The sequence below is a fragment of the Rhineura floridana genome, chromosome 2, assembly GCF_030035675.1.
Source record: "Rhineura floridana isolate rRhiFlo1 chromosome 2, rRhiFlo1.hap2, whole genome shotgun sequence".
NCBI lineage: Eukaryota > Metazoa > Chordata > Lepidosauria > Squamata > Rhineuridae > Rhineura > Rhineura floridana.
The window spans coordinates 126,734,585-126,756,984 of NC_084481.1; the positions used below are offsets into that span (position 1 = coordinate 126,734,585).

The 22,400-nt window shown below is 42.3% G+C and overlaps 1 protein-coding gene and 1 long non-coding RNA gene across 3 annotated transcripts in view; both read right to left on the reverse strand.

Moving 5' to 3' along the window:
* Positions 1 to 22,400, reverse strand: part of SYT9 (synaptotagmin 9) — a 145,537-nt gene that overhangs the window by 117,366 nt on the left and 5,771 nt on the right. The window lies entirely within an intron of this gene.
* On the reverse strand, positions 1,118 to 12,293 carry LOC133377122 (uncharacterized). The gene is made up of 2 exons (XR_009760621.1): positions 12,207 to 12,293; positions 1,118 to 1,927 (listed from the first exon to the last, which is right to left on the reverse strand). It is a non-coding gene; the product is annotated as an uncharacterized LOC133377122 (long non-coding RNA).

Genomic DNA, 22,400 nt, shown 5'->3' on the forward strand with positions numbered 1-22,400 from the left:
AGTAACTACTACAATGTGTGAGAGTTCCCTGCATGGGGTCATAGAATAGCAGAAGATAGGGAGGCTTTAGCTGGCCAAAACTAACAGGAGGAAAGGGGCAGCCTCTTAATACGTTCAAGCCACAAGTGGTTATTCTTCAAGGCACCTATATTATAGGCTAACATGCTGGCCCCAAAGCACAAAAACCTTTGCTTTAAAAAAATGGTGAGTGACCTATGTTGATAGCATTGCTGTGGTTATTATATAAGGTATAAAAAGGAACAACAAATACTCTTAAAATATACTGGGTTGTTTGCTTGCAATTTACCCTTGAATACTTTCCTCCCCTCCAGGGCCGGCTCTAAAAGGTGGCCAGGTGGGGCCCTGGTTGAGGGCCCTGTGGCTCACAGGGCCGAGGGGCCCCTCATTATGGTGGGGTAGTAGCACTCCCCTTCCGCAGCAGCCTGCTGCTGATCGCAAGGAGGGAGCTGCCTGCCCGGTCGCCGGCCCACCTGCGTCCACTCGCTTGCCCGCCATCCTGAGGGCCCCTCGTTATGGTGAAGTAGTGCTCCCCTTCCGTGGCAGACTCCCTGCTGCGGATCTCATGGAGGGAGTTGTTCACCCGTGCACCCACCCCTCCCTCCCTCGCCCGCCCTCCACCGCTGCCCACTCCCTCGCATCTCCCTCCCCCTGCTCCCTCGCTTGCCCTTCCTCCCCCCTACTTGCTTGCCCAACCTCCTGCTTGCCCTTCTGCTCCTCCACCTGCCTGGTGGGTAGGTAGGTGGGGCATGTGTGCATGTGCCAGGGCAGGCTGGTGCCCAAGGCCCCTGGCATGTCTAAGGCTGGCCCTGCTCCCCTCCCCTATTTTCTCAAAATTGTTTTAGAGAGAACTATTCTGAATAGGAGACTCTGCCAACAACTCAGTAATAACTACATTTTATTTTTAATACAATAAATTATAATTACCAGTGCATGTCTACTCAGAAGTAACTCCCACTGAGTTCAATGGCACTGATTCCAAGTAAGTGAGCACAGGATTTCAGCACAAGGTAACAGGCCTAACTACAGACGATACAAACTGAAGACTGGTGTTTTTCCTTTTTTATCTCTCTTTAAGATAAAACTGAAAGACTGCAGCTTTACGGCATTTGGTTGGGTTTACCAAAATCTTTATTTGGAAGTGATAAATTTTTACATGTATTTCATTTGGATTTTTGTTTGTTTGTTTGCTTTGGTGAAAAGTTACTTATATTTTGGTTTATACTGAGTAAAAAAAAAGAAAGGAAGAAAGATTGATTTGATGCTCAGTAATGCCTAGCTTAAGTAAACATACCTACAGTAATACTGAAAACAAAAGTGACCTGCAGTTTGACTCATATTGTTGTTTTCCTGTGACATTTGCTTAGGTTTTTAAGATGAATAATTAATAGGAATATTTACAATTCATTTATCCTAGATGCCCTCCCCTGGATTCAAATGTTTTCAAAAGATCCACAGGCTGGGTGTAACATGTTGTCTTTTATTCTGAAGGTCCAACGGAAAAGGGCAAACTGAAACAGCAGGGGGAGGGCAGTGCTTGAAGAAAGTCTCTTCCAGTACTTATGGAACACTGCAGAGCCAGCAACTTCAACAGTTTTCACCCGATACATAAACACACGTGGAAGATTAATGTGCAGAGTGTTCGTAAATCTTTATTTGCCAGTCCTCACCCAATAAAGCTGGCAAATGCTCCAATTATTCATGTTCCATTTTACAGACTGGATACTTAGGTTGAGGGAGGATATTGTCAAAGCCATCCAATGAAACAGTGGATGAGCACGTCAAAGGCTTCTTAGGAACAGTTTTCAGATTGCGCTGTATGTGCAGCTGTGTTTTGCAACAGGGTCTGATTCAAATGGGGTTCCCATGCTGTGATATAAGGACAGCTCCTCAAGGTAAAGTTATTCACCTGTGAATGGAATATAGACATGCAAATAACACTTTTTGCATTTGGGAAATTTAATGCACAGTCATTCATAGGAACATAGAAAGCTGCCTTATGCTGAGTCAGACCATTAGTCCATCTAGCTCACCAGTGGGAAACCTTTGACCAGTGGGCTTCATTGGACCCAGCAGAAATCTTCATTAGCCCACAAGGATGTTTTCCCCAAACCCACACCAACTTGTGCCAAGGCATGGCCTTCATTTTGAAGCAATTTCCAAGCAGTTTCAATAGAAACCTCATGGAAGTGCACTTCAAAGATGATGCCACCTGATGCCCAACTGTCAAACTTGACCGGAGTGGCTTGCCATGATAAGGATCTTGGACGGCCAGATTGAAAAGTTTCCCTACCCTGATCTGGCTCAGGATTGTTTACACTGATTGGCAGTGGATATCCAGGGTTTTAGACAAGGGACATTCCCAGTCCTACCTGGAGATGCCAGGGTCAGAACTTTGGCCCTTCAGCATGCAAAGCAGATGCTCTACCACTGAGTGACAGCTTTTCCTCTTATTTTACACAGAAGTGAGGTTCAGGAAGCAGTGGTCAAAAGTCACCCTCAGGCTTTCAGGATGTCATCACCTTAGGAGAGAGGAATCCAGAAGAGTTCCTGAATAGCAGTTGCCTCACTTTCCTGCTACCCACAGAACCACAAATGCAGAAGAACTGTGGGTGAGATGGCAAAACTGTTCTATTCTGGCTCCATCCTGAAAGCTGTCACAAGCCATGTCACCCATTCTTGGCATCTATTTTAATTACAGAAATAATTCCTTTTTAGATCACATTTCCTCCTAAATGCTTGAAGTTCTTCACATACATTATCCTTACAACAACCCCCTAAGGTTACTAGGGCCGCTATTATTACCCTCCACAGTGTGAACAAGGACAACTGAGGCAGAGAGATAGACAAGCACCTTGGCCAACCCTGCAAGGACACAGCAGAGCTGGCACATGATTCAGTTTTTAAAAATAACATTGACTAATAGAAGTGGAAAGACAAACAAAAAATAAACAGTGTTCTTCATATGTATCAAGACAAAGCTTTTCCCATTTCTCAGTTAAATGGCATTGTTCTAAAGTTCTATAAACCTGCTGGTAGAAGCCACATCTACTATTAAAATCTGCATTGTCACTGTTATGTAAAATAGCAATTACAAGAACCCAACCTTATTTGCAGGAAACCAGTAGACCTATCAACATATGTCTTTTAGCCTTTATCTCCAAAGTTATTTGACAGTTACTGCTGTAGAGGAACTTTTTCTGCCTTGTATCCCAAGTACTTATATATTATCCATTGACACTAATAAAATTAACAGCCTATTCCTTTACAATTAATATTTGCTTTAGCCAACTAATTCAGGAACAGTATCTTGAATTAAAGAAAAGTTGCATACATTTATTTCAAATGCCTCAAAAAGAGGAGGATAGAACTGTTTTACAACATATTTTAAAATGCATTTACATATGCATTTTAACCCTCCTTCCCCTGGAAAATGCACATTACTAATGAGATATTGAGGGTCAAAGATACCTCAATTTAGTCAGAGTTTTTACAAGACCATTGAGATATACTGGACAAAGTGCTCCAAATATACCCATGTTGCAATATAAAACAATGTTAAATGTTTTATAGTATAGGGCAGCCTTTCCCAACTGGTGTGCCTCCAGATGTTGGACCACAACTCCCATCAGCCTCAGCCATTGGCAATGCGGGCTGAGGCTGATGGGAGTTGTGATCCAACACCTGGAGGCACACCGGTTGGGAAAGGCTGGTATAGGGGGTACCACAATAGTACTGGAAGATTTTAATGACCATTTTATATAGCCATAGAGTCCAACCCCCTGCTCAGTGTACGAATCCAACTTCAAGCATATCTGACACGGGGCTGGGTATGCTTGAATTTGGATTCCTACATCAGCATAACATGATTACTGCATCAACATAAAATAGCTAATGTGTTGATAAATTAGTTTCTCACTATGTTGGGGTGTCACAGAGGGTAGAGACACACTCACTGTGCTGCCAGTTCCAGTGCATCTCCACCTCTCTTCTGAAAATGAAGGCACACGACCCTAGTCAAACCTAACCCCTTTTTACTGTAAAACCTGGTGGGATCAACTTGAATGCTTTTAAAAAAAACCTCAGCTTCAAAGAGATTTCACAACTGATTGGCAGATCAACCCATTCCCCCTCCAGGCGTGGCTAATGGAAACACTGCTGTTGGAAGCTAGTGAGTTCACAGCCTTAGATCCCGTCTACTTTCAGTGTTCAGTGTTTCTTTTTCCTTGCCTCCCCCCTTTATTTTTATTTAACTGACTGCAATGCCATTAATTAAAAGGAAGGAAGGAAAGCAGCAGGAGAATTCATGGAATATGAAATAGAAGAGGTTGGAGGGCAGTTTTTTACACAATTTGTACAGTCCTTTGGGATCAGTTATGACCCCACCCAAACATAGGGAAAAATACATTTTGGTATTTCAAAGTTACTGACTCATTTGCAAGCACCGTCAGAATGCTCAAGTTGTGGCCATCCTGTACTTCATAGGATTCTTTATAATTGTGCATGATATGGAAAAAAATGCTACCAAAGCAGAATGGCTGCATCGTTTAATCAGAATCAATTTGGACCTTGATAGATGATGCAAAATGTTGGTAAGTTGGCCTCTCAATGAGTCACATCATAGCTAACTCACTACAACTTGTACTTTAACTCAAAAGGGTTATTCTACCTATGAATCTACAATTTCACTCTATCATGACTTTATGTCTGAAAATTTGACTTTTCAGACTGAAATTTGACATGCTTAAATTAAACTTTAAGAGCTCATGTCATTATGAAAATGTCTGACCAAAATCAGTTGAATCACTTTTGAGTTATTCAAGCATAAAATATATTATATATCCTTTAAAAATTAAGGAATCTTTTAAAAGAAAAGGCTGCTTCTTTTGGCTTATTTTAACTTCACATTTGCTGAGGATTTAGTCCCAGTTAAGGATTCCTTAAATTAAACAAAAGTCTGTGAAGGAAGTGAAACAGGCTGCTCCAAATTGTTTGCTGAGAACATTTTCAGGGCATTGTGGGCAAAATAGTTTCTCATTCCCCAAACATTTTCTTAAACCTTTTTTATCCCAGCACTATTTACAGCCATTACAGTAGGGCCCCGCTTTACAGCGATTCGCTAATACAGCGGTCTCAATTAGACCAGAGCTTGGAAGATTACTTTTAAAAAGTAATAAATTACAGTTACAGTTACATGGCCCCAAAAAAGTAGTAATTACCATTACAATTACAATTGCTCTGAAAGTAACTGATTACTTTACTTTTTCTCAAAAGTAATCACTACAGTTACATTTCAGTTACTCTTTACAAAAAAAACACCTACAAGGTGCTGGCCTTGGCTGCTGCCTAAAACAACATTAAAAATAAACACACACACACAGGGGGTAGTAGAATAATTCTTTTTATCCATGATAGCAATGGTGGTCTCTCCGCTGGTAAGGGAGATGGGGAGGGAGACAGAGGCCACTACTCAGATCTTTGCACGTCAAACCAAGTGCAGCCCCCCCCCCAGCCAGCCAGCATAATCTCTCTCACTTAACCACCTCCCGGACCCTGCCCTGCCACCAACTAAGGGACATTCACCCAAGCAAACATTTTCCCCTGAGATGACATGATTTACTAGAAAAGACAATAATGCTGGGAAAAACAAGGAAGTAGAAAAAGAGAAAGACCAAAAAAGAGATGGATTGATTCCATAAAGCCACAGACCTGAATTTACAAGATCTGAACAGGGTGGTTCATGACAGATGCTCTTGGAGGTCACTGATTCATAGGGTCGCCATAAGTCAGAATCCACTTGAAGGCACATAATAACACTTAAGAGCAGAATATGTACAATACAACCAAGACATAGTTTGGTATGATCAGCATAGAAACACTTCTTCATTTTGTTACTTTTAAAATTACATCTAAGAGCAAATAGTGTGTGTTTGGGATGGGGTTTATAGCAAGATTTATAATATATTATTTTGATTTTGTAGAATATTTTGATTTATAATTCATTTAACTTTGAAATAGCATTATTTCATTATAGTTTATTATTGTTATTAAAATCTCAGAATTTCCAAAACTACATAATGGGGTCTGAGAAAGCCTTCATTTTATCACTTGGGGAAATAATTTATTTTGATGAGGTTTTTGTTGCAGATATGTTAAAGAATATTCATATTTTGATATTCTTCCGCTGAATACTGATGATTTTGTTTCCTTGGCAAACAGAGATGGATGGATCAGTCTCTTTCCAGTCTGCATCAATTTTGCATGTTCTCGTTCATAGTCCATTCTGTCCTATTTCCACATTGATCCATATTTGAATTTGTATTTACCCACATATTTAAATATGTATTTTATCTCAGTGTATGCATTCAAGCATTTTTTATCCTAAAATGCTTTTTTTAAAGTTACACATTTTGGTATGGTTTTTTAACTTTGAGGTATACTACAAAATCCGGAGGAAAAAAACACCAAATAACTATTTCCAATACATGCCTTAGTGCAGGGGTCCCCTACGTGGTACCCATGAACACCTTAATGCCCCTGAAAGCCTTTGTTGGTGCCCCCAGAGGGAACCATAATCCCCAGGCTCCTTGCTTTCATTTTTTAAAAAGTAAGTTTCTAGCATTTTTAGAACATGAGACAGTGTTCAGATAAGATTCTTCTCTGTTTTTGTGAGAAATCAGCCGGCTTTACAATGTTTTACTCCCCCCCCGATCCCTGCAGGTGCCCATGTATTTGTGGAAGAGAGATGCACTTGGGAGAGAGAGGTAGAGATGAATGTATGTTCTCTGTGTGTGAGAGAGGGTAAGAGTATATGTATGTGTGGTCTAAGAGGAAGAGATGCACTTGGGCTGAGAGGGATATGTGAACTCTCTTGTATGTGCGTGTGCGTGAGAGAGGGCGGCAGGACAAGTGGGGGGTGAGCAAGAGGGGGCGGCAGGATGAGCGGGGGCGGCATGATGAGCAGAGGGGGCAGGCAAGCAGGCTGAGGAGCGGCAGGATGAGCATGGCAAGCAGGCCAGAAAGGGTAACACACACACACACATCATGAGAGAATGTGTTGCAAAGCACTTGGATTAATTTCCCCTTCTGCAAGTTTATGCTGGTATTATTTCATCTACACAGCATGCTGCAAGTGCAAGACTGGAACACTTATCTCACTGCCCTAGACAGAAATCATTTATGGCACTGACAGTGGTATCTGCACTAGAAAACAATTACGTTTCTGTGTTTATACAATTAGCTCCAGTCCAAACCTGTCCCATCTTTACTGTGTAGTATGTGTGTTTAGGATTGTAGACTAGGAGCATATAATGACACAGGCTCTTTCCTAGAAAAAGGTTCCTACCACAGTAAGTGTGTTGGTGCCTTTAGTACCACAAAAATCTTTGTTGATTTTATTAGAGCTGCGTCATCCTATGATCATGTAGAATAAACACGTTATTTTTGAGGGGCTGTGATGGAAAAAGACATTTTTCAAAATTAATGACAAAAAGCATTCATCCAGCAAATAATCTCTATTGATATTCCTATTAGATGAAGTAAGGACAGAACTGTGAAGAATGGAGATGGGTTTGAGGTTGACAATTCTGTCATATTTATATATATATATATCTGTATGCGTGTATATTTAGAAAGGGAAGAGGTACCAGAGATCATATCGCAAACATACGTTGGATAATGGAACGGACCAAGGAATTTCAGAAGAAAATCACCCTGTGCTTTATAGATTACAGCAAAGCCTTTGACTGTGTAGATCATGAAAAACTATGGAATGCTTTAAAAGAAATGGGGATGCCACAGCATCTGATTGTCCTGATGCGCAACCTATACTCTGCACAAGAGGCTACTGTAAGGACAGAATATGGAGAAACTGATTTGTTCCCCATCGGAAAGTGTGTAAGACAGGGGTGTATTTTATCACCCTATTTATTTAATCTATACGCAGAACATATCATACGGAAAGCAGGATTGGACCAAGAAGAAGGAGGTGTAAAAATTGGAGGGAGAAATATCAATAATTTAAGATATGCATCCGCCGGGACTTAGACTCCCAGTTTATAGCAGTTGATCCTAGTGAGGTGTCTGGAGCACAGTCTTGTCATGTTTTATTGGATGAGTTTCAGTTGGTTCAGCTTGAGGACATGGACAAGGTGCTTGGACAGGTGCATGCAACCACTTCGGTACTAGATCCTTGCCCCTCTTGGCTTATAAAAACTAGCAGGGATGGAACAGCTGGTTGGGCCAGGGAAGTGATAAATGCCTCTTTACGAGAGGGAGTGGTCCCTGGCCGTCTGAAAGAGGCGGCAGTGAGACCACTTCTGAAAAAACCTTCCTTGGACCCAGACAATTTCAACAGCTACAGACCAGTAGCGAACGTTCCATTCCTGGGCAAGATCTTGGAACAAGTGGTTGCTGGCCAGCTCCAGGCGCTGTTGGATGAAACCGATTATCTAGACCCATTTCAATTGGGTTTTAGGCCCGGTTTTGGCACCGAGACAGCCTTGGTCACCCTGTATGATGACCTATGTCGGGAGAGGGACAGAGGGAGTGTAACTCTGTTGATTCTCCTTGATCTCTCAGCGGCTTTTGACACCATCGACCATGGTATCCTTCTGGAGAGGCTCACGGAGCTGGGAGTTGGTGGTACTGCTTGGCAGTGGTTCCGCTCCTACGTGGCGGGTCGTCTCCAGAAGGTAGTGCTTGGGGAGCACTGCTCGACACCGTGGGTTCTCCAATGTGGAGTCCCACAGGGGTCAGTTCTGTCTCCCATGCTTTTCAACATCTACATGAAGCCGTTGGGTGCGGTCATCAGGAGTTTTGGAGTGTGTTGTCATCAGTATGCTGATGACACGCAGCTCTACTTCTCCTTTTCATCGTCTTCAGGTGAGGCTGTCAATGTGCTGAATTGTTGCCTGGCCGCGATAATGGACTGGATGAGAGCTAACAAACTGAGGCTCAATCCAGACAAGACTGAGATGCTGTTGGTGCGTGGTTTCTCTGATCAGGTGGTGGATATACACCCTGTCCTGGACGGGGTTACACTCCCCCTAAAGGAGCGGGTTCGTAGTTTGGGAGTCTTTTTAGATCCTTCCCTGTCACTTGAGGCTCAAGTAACCTCGGTGGCACGGAATGCATTCTACCAACTTCGGTTGGTAGCCCAACTACGTCTCTACCTGAGCAGGGAGGACCTCACATCAGTGGTACATGCTCTGGTAACCTCCCGATTGGATTACTGCAATGCGCTCTACGTAGGGCTGCCTCTGAAGACAGTTGGGAAGCTACAGCTTGTGCAAAACGTGGCAGCCAGACTGATAATGTGGACCAAGCGGTCCGAACACATAACACCTGTTCTGGCCCGCTTGCACTGGCTTCCAATATGCTTCCGGGCCAGATTCAAAGTGCTGGTTTTAACCTATAAAGCCTTATACGGCGCGGGACCACAATACCTGCTGGAACGCCTCTCCCAATATGAACCTGCCCGTACACTACGTTCTACATCGAAGGCCCTCCTCCGAGTTCCGACTCATAGAGAAGCTCGGAGGGTGGTAACTAGAACTAGGGCCTTCTCAGTGGTGGTCCCCGAACTTTGGAACAGTCTTCCTGATGAGGTGCGCTTGGCGCTGACGTTACTGTCTTTCTGGCACCAAGTCAAAACCTTCCTCTTTTCTAAGGCATTTTAATCTAACTTAATTTAGTTTTTAACATGCGTTGTAATTGCTTTTAGTTTCCTTATTCTTTTACATTGTTGTTGTATTTTACTATGGAATTTTACTGTATATTTTGCACTTTGTTGTACACCACCCAGAGAGCTATGCTAGTCGGGAGGTATAAAAATCTAACAAATAAATAAAATAAATAAAATATGCAGACAATACCATACTACTAGCAGAAACCAGTAATGATTTGAAACAAATGCTGATGAAAGTCAAAGAGGAAAGCACAAAAGCAGGACTACAGCTGAAAGTCAAAAAGACTAAAGTAATGACAACAGAAGATTTATGCAACTTTACAGTTGACAATGAGGAGATTGAACTTGTCAAGGATTATCAGTACCTTTGGCACAGTCATTAACCAAAATGGAGACAATAGTCAAGAAATCAGAAGAAGGCTAGGACTGGGGAGGGCAGCTGTGAGAGAACTAGAAAAGGTCCTCAAATGCAAAGATGTATCACTGAACACTAAAGTCAGAATCATTCAGACCAAGGTATTTCCGATCTCTATGTATGGATGTGAAAGTTGGACAGTGAAAAAAGCTAAAAAGAGAAAAATCAACGCATTTGAAATGTGGTATTGGAGGAGAGCTTTGTGCATACCATGGACTTCAAAAAAGACAAATAATTGGTTGTTAGAACAAATCAAACCAGAACTATCTCTAGAAGCTAAAATGATGAAACTGAGGTTATCATACTTTGGACACATAATGAGAAGACATGATGCATTAGAAAAGATAATAATGCTTGGAAAAACAGAAGGAAATAGAAAAAGAGGAAGGCCAAACAAGAGATGGATTGATTCCATAAAGGAAGCCACAGACCTGAACTTACAAGATCTGAACAGGGTGGTTCATGACAGACGCTCTTGGAGGACACCAATTCATAGGGTCGCCATAAGTTGTAGTTGACTTGGAGGCACATAACAACAATGTGTGTATATACACACACACCTTTTTTTTTGTTTGCTAAAAATTAGGTGCCGATATTCATACCTTGGTAAAAGTGCTGCAAGTGCCAGCACCAAAAAAAAAAAGGGAGGGAAAAGAGGCGACAGTACTGCATAATAGTACCATTACAAAAAAGATTACAAACAAACCTCATATATATGAATGACACTGGCTTTTAACATTTCACTGAGATACCTCTTGATTTATTCTTATGTTTCTATTTATTGCCTGGATTTAATGTTGCATTTTATGGCTTGTATTTTCTTTTTAATATGATCTAATCACCCGTGGCCAAAACTTTTTTTAAAAGACAGCATATACATTTTATGATAAAATAAAACATGTTAAAATAAGCATTCCTTATTTTGGTCTTTTATGTCTTCCCAGCACAAGTCAGCATCCTAAAAACATCCCTTATCTCAGAATACCGTTAGGCAGGACAGCTCAGATTTCAGGAGGGGGAAAGGAAAGAGCTGACCATATCCATTTTTAACACTACCAGTAGAGGTGGGCTTATGCACTGTACTCCTTGGGAGGAGTGGGCAGAGAAACACTTTCATGCAGCAACTCCTACAAGGCCACTATAGTTTAAATCAAAGATTTCACCATTTCACTCGCACATGTGTGTTTGGCAACTGCGTGGAAGAGCCAATATTTTGATCATCTGTGTCTTATTTCTTATGTTTGGTCTATTGTACTCATCAGTACACCTTCTGCAGGCTTCTTGCTTGAGACTCTCTCTCGGTGGGCAGTGGGGCAGGCCCTTGGGGAGAGCAAAGGATTGGCTGACATCCAGACCACGGCAGTAAGAGTTGTGGTAACCAGGAGAGAAAAAAGGGAGGGGAAAAAAAAAGAATAACGAGGCCCGTTGCCCTCGTTGAGGATGCTCTGCTGTTGTTGAGGTGAAGGGAGGTTTTGCTTCCAGCAGTCATAGCCGCCTCAGTCAGTTCACTTCTGAAGAAAAGGAGAAGGAGGGAGGAGTGGCGGCAACTGCTTAGGAAGTCACCACCGCCTCTGCACCTGTCTCTAAACGGCCCGCAGCTGACCACACAGAGATACCGAGGGAGAGAGGAGCAGGGCAATGACGAGGAGGGTGAGTGGATGTTGCCGGCAGCAAGCACCCAGCTCATTCCCCCTCCTTCCATCCTCTCTCCTTCCTCAGTCGGCTGCCTTAGGGGAGTGTCCACGCTGCCGCAGTAGTGGGATCACCGTGGCGAAAGAGGAGGAACAAGAGTATCAGGCCGGGAAGCTGCGGCCGGAGCTGTGACCTGTTTCACCGAGAGAGAGAGAGGCACGCTCGCACTCTCCCGCTCTCTCTCTCACACGCACCTTTCTTAAGTTGTGGCTGGCATAGCTGCTGAGAGCTTCTTTACCTCCCCATCTCGGTGGTTGTTTAGGGGTGCAGGAATAAAAGGAAATGTCTGCAGGAGGGCCTGGTGATGTGGAGGAGAGCTAGTAGCATGGTGAGCAGAGGAGGCAGCAGGGCAAGGGGGAGCAGGGGCAGCGGGCCGGAAAGGGTAACACATACCTCCATTCTGCTGCTGCTGCTGCCTTCCCCCTCTTCTTCCTTGTCCTCCAGTGCGGTCTGGCTCTCCCCTTCCCCCCTCATGCCAAGGGAAGAGCCACACTGCGCAGAAGCATAGTGCGAGGCATATGTCTTTTGTCCACCAATCACAGGAGGAAAAGACTCCCCCTCCTCCCCCCTCCTAAGTAACGTCCAATAGTAACGTCGGAAACGTTCCCGTTGCTGCTAAAAAGTAAGGAAATGACTAGTCATTCTGTTACTAAGAAAATGTAATGAAGTTACCCATTCGTTACTTAAAATAGTAGTAAATTACAAGTAACTTGTTATTTATAACAAGTTGCTTCCAAGCTCTGAATTAGATGCAATTAGACTAAAGCCCCACTCATACGGCACTTGTTCCGCTTTTACGGCGGTTTTCAGGCATCGTAAGCCATTCTATTAAATTGGTTCCGCTTTACAGCGGTTTTCCCTTTACAGCGGGGGTCCGGATAAGTGGGGCCCTACTGTATTTCCCTAGGCTGCTGCAGCATTATTTTACTCCTCTAACCTCTACTTCATCTCAGCCAGTGAAGGACTATGCAGTGGGTGATGACATCACAGAGGGCAACTATTATATTGAGAGCAGTGCTTCCTGGACTGGTGATTCAAGTGAATCAGGAACGTAATGCCCCTCTGAGCAGACAAACCTCTTGAAATTTGAGGAGAGATTCTCAAGTGCTGCAACCCTCCTTTAAAGAGGTAGCTTGCAATGGGTTTGCAACTACAGTGCTACATGATTCCCCTAGCTGCTAGCTGTCTGCAAGGCTGGTTTACAGAGAAAAAATGTGTGTGCAGTTAGAATCCAAACCCTGCCTGCAAATGGACAACTTCAAAGGGGCTCACTGTCAGTGCCAATCAGCTGCTTGGCAGTATTAACAATTTCCGCTTGCCAAGGAACAAGCAGAAGTGCACTTTAAGTTCCTGATTGTTCTTTTGCAGCCACATCTTCAGCTGCCCCACACCTGACATGGAACAGGTGTGTGTGGTTTGGAGAAAAAGACCCTGCTGAATCTAATTAGGCCCATGGCTGAGAGGTTCCCCAGGGATGCCCTACTCAATTCCCCTACATGGTTCCCCATCGTAGCCAATCACACTGCACAATCTTCCTTCAAAACACTTGCAAACTGCCACATCAAAAGGCAGCAATCTACAGCAATCCCTCCTCCTCTCTTGGAAAAATACTAACTAGAGAGGGCAGGGCCTGCGGCAGCAAACATTTTTATCACTGTGTGTCCCCTATCCCAAAGAGAGACCATTGCATGTGGGTGTAAGGTTACAGACAGTCTCTGTTCTGGCTCAGTTATCTTTCTTTAAGCCCTATTTGGAAAATCCAACCTTACTCATACGTTTCACAGAATCAATGGATATCACCAAACATCCATTATTTGAATGATCCTCCCAACAGTAACATTGTGTTCTTGCAAGTCACTAATATCTGGTTCTGAGAATCCAGTAAATTTCAGAGCCAACTGAGCAAAGCATTTTTTTTTCTACTGATCTACACATCACCCAAATTCCACCCTAGTTCTCCTCCTCTCTGATAACACAAAGTGGCAGTATTTTAAAATTATATAATTTTACATAATGATTGCAAACCTAGTGTTATGCAGTGGTATCAGCACAATAAACAGAAAAACTATTCCAGGAGCAAACATGGTGCCCACAAGGTGCCTCGACTATTCAAATAGCCGATTAGGAGAATAATCCATGAACCAATTACCAAAGCCTCCCACTCTCTTCTAGATGCAACTGTATTATCCATCAAGCATAATATAAAGCCTAAACGAATTAGGTATCATCTGTACATATAAAGGACATGCAGTAAGAGGCTGTACCAGCATGAGAACATTCAAAATACATGCTATCCAGAAATGCATGTATCCAAAATACATGCTTATTTTCCCTGTTGATAATTTATGCAGCTGGATTAGTTTTTTTTCCTTGCATACAAAAAGAACACATTTATACAAGTAGAATATTAATGAAGAGACCCTGATTCCACTGGCATAAAATGTCTCATACAGTTCATTCAGAACTTGACATCCTTGACTTTGTGGGTTTTTTGCTTTTTTTTAGTTTCCTGGCTCTAAGCATCTGTTCTTAACTTGATTAAATTGACTTTTCATTCCTTTTGTTCCTAACCTCCAAAAATTCCGTATCCTCTTCTAAACCAACAGTATCTATTTACACGGTAATTTGTCAGAAGCCATTTTTAATATAAATAAATAGCAGCAGACCACTAGTTTATTTTTTGGGCTTCAAAAATATACAGCCCAGCATGGCAATAAAAAACAGAAAGCTTAACTTAATTTTGGTAGTGTCATTCTTCTACTCAGTGTGGCATTAATGAAATTCACTATGATTAACGGCCTGGCCTTTGATTTATCATATTTATCTGCATAAGTATTTCCTGATCTCTCTTTTCATCCTGTTCTGGAGCTTCACAACAGTCTCCTATGATCTTTATGAATTTTTCATTATAGGTTCCTAGGGTTGGATCCTTACTTGTTTTTCAAGGAAGAGCCCCACTGATATTACTGATATGAAAAGCATGGAATACAGCAGTTTCTGAAAACCATTTTTATGACTGACAATCCAGAGGCACACTTTTGGCCTATGTCAATGACATGCACAGTCACAAATGCTAATCTGTGTAAGAAGTTTGCTACTCTTGTTAATGCCACAGAAAATGCTCACTGATGAGTAGCCCTGCCTTCACATGCCATTTACTAGAACCTAGAAGCTATATTAAGAAATGGAATACACCACCCTTCCTCAAGATGTTTTGAACTACAAGTTCCATCATCCCTGACCACTGGCTGGGGCTGATGGGAGCTGTAGTCCAAAATATCTGATGGGAGTTGGAGTGTAGAACATCTGGATGACTCCTGGTTGGGAAAAGGTGGAACACACATTCCTTCTTCGATGGGGATACTACCAAAATGATGCCCTTGTTGTAAATTGTCCAAGCTGTAATATTTAGGAGTTATGAATGTCAGATGGGGCTCTTCACACCTGTCTATCTGGCCCTCAAAACTCTCTGCAGACCACTCCCTCTCACTCCAGGCTACATCCCTTGCCAACCCCCTGCTCCACACCCATGAGTACTTTTGCTTGGCTAGAGTGTATTCTTTCATCATGTCTCTTGCTTGCATGCATGGAGGGCAGAGAGCTGTGTGTAGAAAGCTCTGGCTTCTGCATGGCTTAAATGAAGCCTACCATACAATGGTAAGAGTTGCATCAGCTGCTCCACCCACTTTGCCTCTGGCCACACCCAGCATTGTCATGCAGTTCCCAGATGTTTGCCCACAGAGCATACAGCCTTTGGGCTGAAAAGGATTCCCTGCCCATGCCCTATCTGCTACTGATGTCTTCCACAAGGTGCACAATCAAGATGGCGTTACAGACTTCGATGATTAAAAGAGCTAATCGGACAGAAGCTTCTCTTGTGACTAGACCTCTTGCACTGAGGCAGTTGCATTAGGGTGGTAAACACACAACATCCCAATGTATGATCTGAAGGTGCACATGAAGGCACCTTGCTGAAGCTAAACAGTTTTGGATTCAGTTAATGCTTAGATGGACGTCTTCCTGAGAACCACATGTATGCTGCTTTGGATTCCATGGGAGAAACATGGGTGGGATATAAATGTAAGAAAATAAACATAAATAAAAATTTGCCTGAGACCTTTCCCTAACCAACACCTCTGGAACAGCCCTATAGCCAGGGTGGGGCAAATGGGTGCACTGCACCCTCCAGTTGTGCTTCACCCTCCCCCAAGATTTTTTTTGGAAAGTTGTCTTTTTAATTTGTGATGTGACAAACAATGACAGCCTCCATTTAAAGCATGACAGCTTGTTTTAAGAATGGGAGCAATTTAAGAATAGCACTCTCTGAAAAATTCACTGAATAACAGAGGAATCCAACTCAGAGGATGCCGGCATAAGTTGTCCTGGAACAAAAGAAGCTGGCGTCAAGTTCCGCCACATCCAGTTGCCATTCAGGAGCCTCTGGGTTTCTCAAATGCTGGCTCAACTGGCAGCTGCATGCAGGAACCAAAAAGTAAAAGCCTGCTCTCCCAAATATCCCTACCGGGCAGTAACAACTCTCCACTGACTTATATTGCCATTATTCTCTTAGACCAACATTTTTCCTGGCATAACTTTTGCCTTGATTGAGATCTGCAGAAGTGCTGCAAACATGAGTTTGATGTGGCCTAAGTTCCCTCACCTCAGTCCTACCCCTGTCATGCCCCAAACACACTCCTTTTTTAGGGCCTTGCACCAGTGTCAGCTGAGTTGGCTGAGGAACTTACATCAGCATAACCCCGCTGAGCCAGGATCCAGCTGGCTCAGGGAAGATCCACCGCATTCAACTCCCCTCAGCCTGGTGTAAATGCAAGTCGGATTGTGCCCTAAGGAAAGGCAAGTACACAACAAAAGTTTCATCTGGAAGAGTGTCCAAAAGTCCATTCACTCAACACTTTCCATGAATGAGGGTGGATTTTTCATGATCACACTCACCATATAATTACTTAAATGGTCCTGGAAAAAAAATCCAATATAATAAAGTGACCCTTGAAGAGTTAAATATTAGAACTTTATATGAGACTCCACTTCTTGGACATTCCTTTGCTTTGCTTTTCAGTTTCACTTTCAAAATACAATCATAGTGGCCATTTTTTCCCCTCCTTTTTCTTGGTGAAAGGATGAAAACAGCCCTAGAGGTACAAAACACTGCTGTGCACATGACAGTTAGCTGGCTGGTTGGCCATCTAGGCTGAAATTCAGTGCAAATTTCTGATTTTCCCAATGTGTGCAGCTCAGCATGAGGTATTGTCAGGGTTTCTGGGCAGAAAAACCAACCCAGCAACCAGTAAAAACAAAACTCAATGCTTTCCACAGTTAGTTTCCAAACGTTTAATTGATCCTTTATATAGAAACCAGTTAAAAGATTTCATCTATTTCATGAACATTTCATACTAAGTTTTCTGTTAACTTGACCTTACATAGCCCATAATGTAAGTTAACACACTCTCAGCATGGAGGAGTAGTGAGGGGAAAGTGCACTTCCTTTCTCTTACCCTGGCCCGGCCCTCACATCCTCTCCACCAGTGAAGGGTAAGGCTGGGCTAGCTCTATACACCTTCCCCCCCCCCAAGATGCTCCAGTTTGAGGCTCACTGCAGCTCATTCGCATCATGAAAAACCATCATTTGTCATGATGTCATAATTAACTCAATGGCAGGACCACACAAAGCCACACTGATTGTTCAGGATCATAGGAACAACCAGTTAGATTGTTTCTAGACTAACATATTTCTAACAGTGGCTGGTCAAGATTTACAAAGGAAATTAAAGCAAAACAACAATGAATTAGTATATGGTTCTGCTTTTTCAGTGCCTGTTTCCAGCAGTAGGCTGAACATCAGGATGTGTTCTAGACTTATGTTCTTTGTATGCCTATACTTCTTGTATATGTCACCTGAGTTCTACAGAACTAGGTTCTACAGCTGAAGGGCTCTTTCCTTGTGTTTGCTTCAAATCAGCAGATCTCAGAGGCTTTTTTTTACAGTGAGTATCTTCATGTGTTAACTGAGAAAGAACACAAATAGTTTGTCTGGATGTTTATTTAATATAAGTATTTTACTTTATGCTTAGAGGAAGGCAATGGTAAACCACCTCTGAATACCTCTTACCATGAAAACCCTATGAATATATCCAAAAAGATTCATAGGGTCACCATAAGTCATAATCGACCTGAAGGCATATATCAACAAACCTTTTACGTTATATTATAACAGAAAGGAGAGAAATAATACCAGGGAACTAAAATAAGTACAGTACACTGGCATGGGGGGGGGGGGAGAGGTTGCTACATTGTTACAGTCAAAAGGAACAAGCATGTGGCTGGTAATGGTCACCGTACTATCTCCTATATAGAGAAGGTATACCTCAAACCACCCAGCAGTTGGTTAGGAACAAAATGTTTCTTTTCCAGAGTAAACAAGCATGAAAGAGAGTGTTATCTGATGCCAGGCCACATGCAGTACTCTGATATAGCTATGCATGTGTATCTAGACTAAGCTATCTATACATTTTCTGGACACAGCAGGATCCTATAAGGAGCTGTACAAGTGAAACAGGGTTTCCATACATGCAGACACCCTGCAGTGTATGAAAGGGCATTCCTAGGGAGGGGCACTTGCTGGTAAGGAGGCTCATCTAGCACCAGAAGCCTGGCTTTAAATGAACTATTGAGTTAACTGGGTACTCACTATTCGCATTATTTAAGAGGGCAACAAAAATGCTAGCTTTTCATTTCTTTTATTCTTCTAACATCTGCCATCCCATATAGTTCTGAGCAATCTTTTCCATAATGACCAAATCCTCTAGTGCAAACAGTTTTACATGAATTAAGCTAAAATATTATGTTGGAGTCAAGCTACTAATTAGGAAGATTTTTTCTTAGTTGGATGTTGCCGCCATTCTTTCAGTCCTCAAAAACTTGTAGAGACATTCTTCAGAGCTCATTAATTGCCTTCTACTAACTCAATCGGATGGCTTGTCTGAACAAATCAAGCTGTCTTTGGCCTGTCTACTATTGATAGGTTTCTGCTGAGCTACAGAGGCCTGGCTGTTTCTTTTCTTTTCTTTTGTTGTAAACTCAATATATTGTTTTCCAGTTAGGATAAGACTTTTGACTTCATGACCAGAAAAGCAGAACAGTGAGGGGATTTCTTTTAATGTGTTCTTCATACAATGATATTTCAGCCACTGAAAAGTGAGCTAAATGCATAGTCCTCAAATATATGTCTGCTATCATTTCATGTATAGTAGCAAATATAAAACAATGAGAAATCATAGATTGTACTTTAAAAATTACAGAAGTGTATATCATTGTTTAGAAAAGCACTACATTAATAACATCTCATCTGGATTGTATTTTTACACAATTTTACTGACCCACAGCTGAGTAGATCTGTGTAGCAAACTTTTGCATATGGAGACTGAAACATGCTACAGGGTCTTGCATACGTAAGTCTCCTAGCTGAATGTACACACCCATTCATGAGGATTCATGTACGGGCTCCAGGCAAACAGCACCAAACACACTAACAAAAAACAAATGCAGCGTTTAAAGCATGTGATCAGTCCAAATGCCCATTTTACTTACATACACACACACACACACACCATTAATCAATCAATGCTTTGCCAGCACCGAAGTATTTGCTAGGGAGAGGAAGAAGATTGACTTCCTCCTCCCTCTTAAGCTTAGTACTATTAACACATTTTTATAAGAAGCACATGAACGTGGATGGGCTTGTGCCTTCTCATCCATTTTCTGTTGCAGATGGGACAGGTAGGGGCACTGGAAACTGTTATTAACCACATGCTGCTCGTGAGTCATACCACCTTCTTATTCATAACTTGTAAAATTTATATGCCATCGTACAGTACCAATGAGACCCTGTTGCCTGTGACCACATGCCCTCCTCAAAAACAAACAAACAAACAAAAATTCCAGGATTTAAACAACAACAAAGATAAAATAAAAATAAGATGGATTAAAGTACTCCAGCCAGAATTCGAGGGTGCTACTTTGGCTGCAAGAAAGCTTCTTGTAGTAAATGAAAGCTCAAGATTGAGCCATTGCAGCAACTGTTGAACAGGCACCACAGGAAGACGTTCCACCTGCCATAGATGGGGTGATGTGATCATATGTTAATGCAGGCTGTTGTGTTCACTGCCACCTTCAGCACTAAGATGTCAGATGGGGGTGGGGAGAGAACACTGTAACTATCTATAAAGGTTTTTTCAAAATAGTATTTTCATGAAAATATGGTGTCTTCTGCAAGAAAAACCAAAATCTTTTAACATTATGTGTGGTTTTACAACTCAACTAACTTACTTTACAGTTGACTGAAGCAATTTCAATGTCCTCAGTAGGACCGAGAGCACCAATGATTGCACAGAAACCCTTTCAATACAGTACAAGTCAAAAGGATCTTGGATATCTCAAAAATGTCACTCAGAACTCAGGACCATGACAAAGAACAAATGAAACAATCTTTTTATGAATTCCTTTTGACAGATATCTATCAGTCACACCAAGTATAATTTATAGTTGTACTTTAACTTGTGAAATACATGCATAAATTGGTTTATACCTGTCGATTTATGTTTAACTTTATGTTCAAGAGTTCTTATTAGGCTTATTTTAAATGAAAGTTATGTAAACCTAACTAAAATTTAATTTATTCCATGTAAAATTTGATGCAGGAAATTGCTCCACACAATAGCCTAGGTTTGTGAATAGCCAATCAGTTGATTGTTTGTGATAAATAACTGCTGCTTCCATATGATCAGGCAAGGAAGCTTAATCAAAATGGAGAAATGCTGCCAATGTGCCATAAATGGCTAACACAGATTGTGTGCATGGACTGGTGAACTAGAAAACATATTTATTCCTTAATCATTTTTGTAGACTTACTGATTACTGGTTAGTATGTGATTATATTCACTAAATCAATAATCCTGAATCTTTTCAGACCAAGGACCCACCTTTAGCTCAAGCATGCATTAGGTTGGGCCGCTACCCAGTGGATCCTGACCCACCAGTTGAAGACCAATGGCTACATCATAATGAGAGATTTGTATAATATAAGAGCCGCTCAACATCACACCACAAACTGTGGGCACAATCCTCCAGTAAAATCAGTGGGATTTAATTTGCTTTTGGCCTCCTGATACAGAAAATTATTCCCTCTATTTCCAAAATTCAGGATTAAGTGTCAATTCTTACGTAGCTAAAATTGCACGCACACCCCACTCCCTCATGCACACACATAAGAAGAGGAATCAGCGGGTTTGAGGGAACCTCAAGGTTTGCAGAAGTACAAAAAATCTTAAGAAGAAAAAAAAAACCCTAAGGTGGGGCTGGGAACAGCCCAGTGAGGAACATGCATGAAGAAAGCTTACTTCTCCACCACTATTGCATCTGCAAGTATCCATCTGGCAGAGCTTTTCTGAGAGGTGAATGTGCTTTTGCCATCTGGCCAAGACAGCATTGCACTGCCACCCTCAGAGGACTGTTGTAACAACTTTGGGAGGCACTTTAGGGACAAAAATGCTCAGATTCAGACAGAGTCGGATGCAGTGGTTAGAGCAAGTCCAATTGAGGTGTCCGGAGCACTGTCTGTTCCATCCATACTGGATCAGTTTCAATTACTGCAACCTGAGGATGTGGACAAGCTGCTTGAAGAAGCATGACCAACCACCTGACCCCTTGACACTTGCCCATTTTAGCTTCTTAGACCTAGCCACAGAAGATTGACTGTGTGGGTTAAGAGAGTGATTAATGGTTCACTGGAGGAGGGGGAGTCACCATTTGCCTCGAAGGAGGCAACGGTTCGTCCTCTTCTTAAAAAGACCATCCTGGACCCAGAGGTGTCAAACAACTATCGCCTAGTGGCAAATATCCCCTTTTAGGGCAAGGTGTTTGAGAAAGTGATGGCAGTCCAGCTTCAAGCATGCTTGGAGGAAACTGATTACTTGGATCCATTCAGTCTGGCTTCAGGCCTGGTCATGACACTGAAATTGCCTTGGTCACCCTGGTTGATGACATCTGTCAGGAGAGAGATAGGGGGAGTGCAACCTTACTTGTTTATCTTAGCCTCTCAGCAACTTTTGATACTAGTGACCACGGTATCCTTCTGGATCATCTCAGGGAGGTGGGGGTTGGGGGCACTGTGCTTCAGTGGTACCACTCATACCTCCAGGGCCGCTTCCAAAAAGTAGTTATGGAAGGTTACTGTTTGGCACCATGGAAGCTGTTCTGTGGTGTTCTACTTGATTCCATCTTGTCCCCTATACTTTTTAACATCTATATGAAGCCGTTGCAAGCTGTTATCAGGAGATTTGGAGTGAGGTGCCATCAATATGTAGATGACACCCAACTCTATTTCTCCATTCCACCTGAATCAAGAGAGTCAGTTGAGGTGCTGGACTGGTGCTTGGAGGTGGTGATGAGCTGGATGTAGGCCAATAAACTTAGGCTGAATTCTGAAAAGACAAAGATGTTATGTGTCCAGAGTTCTCATGTCCAGGAGGTGGGGAGAACAAGTTCGTAGCTTGGGGGTACGCCTTGATCCAG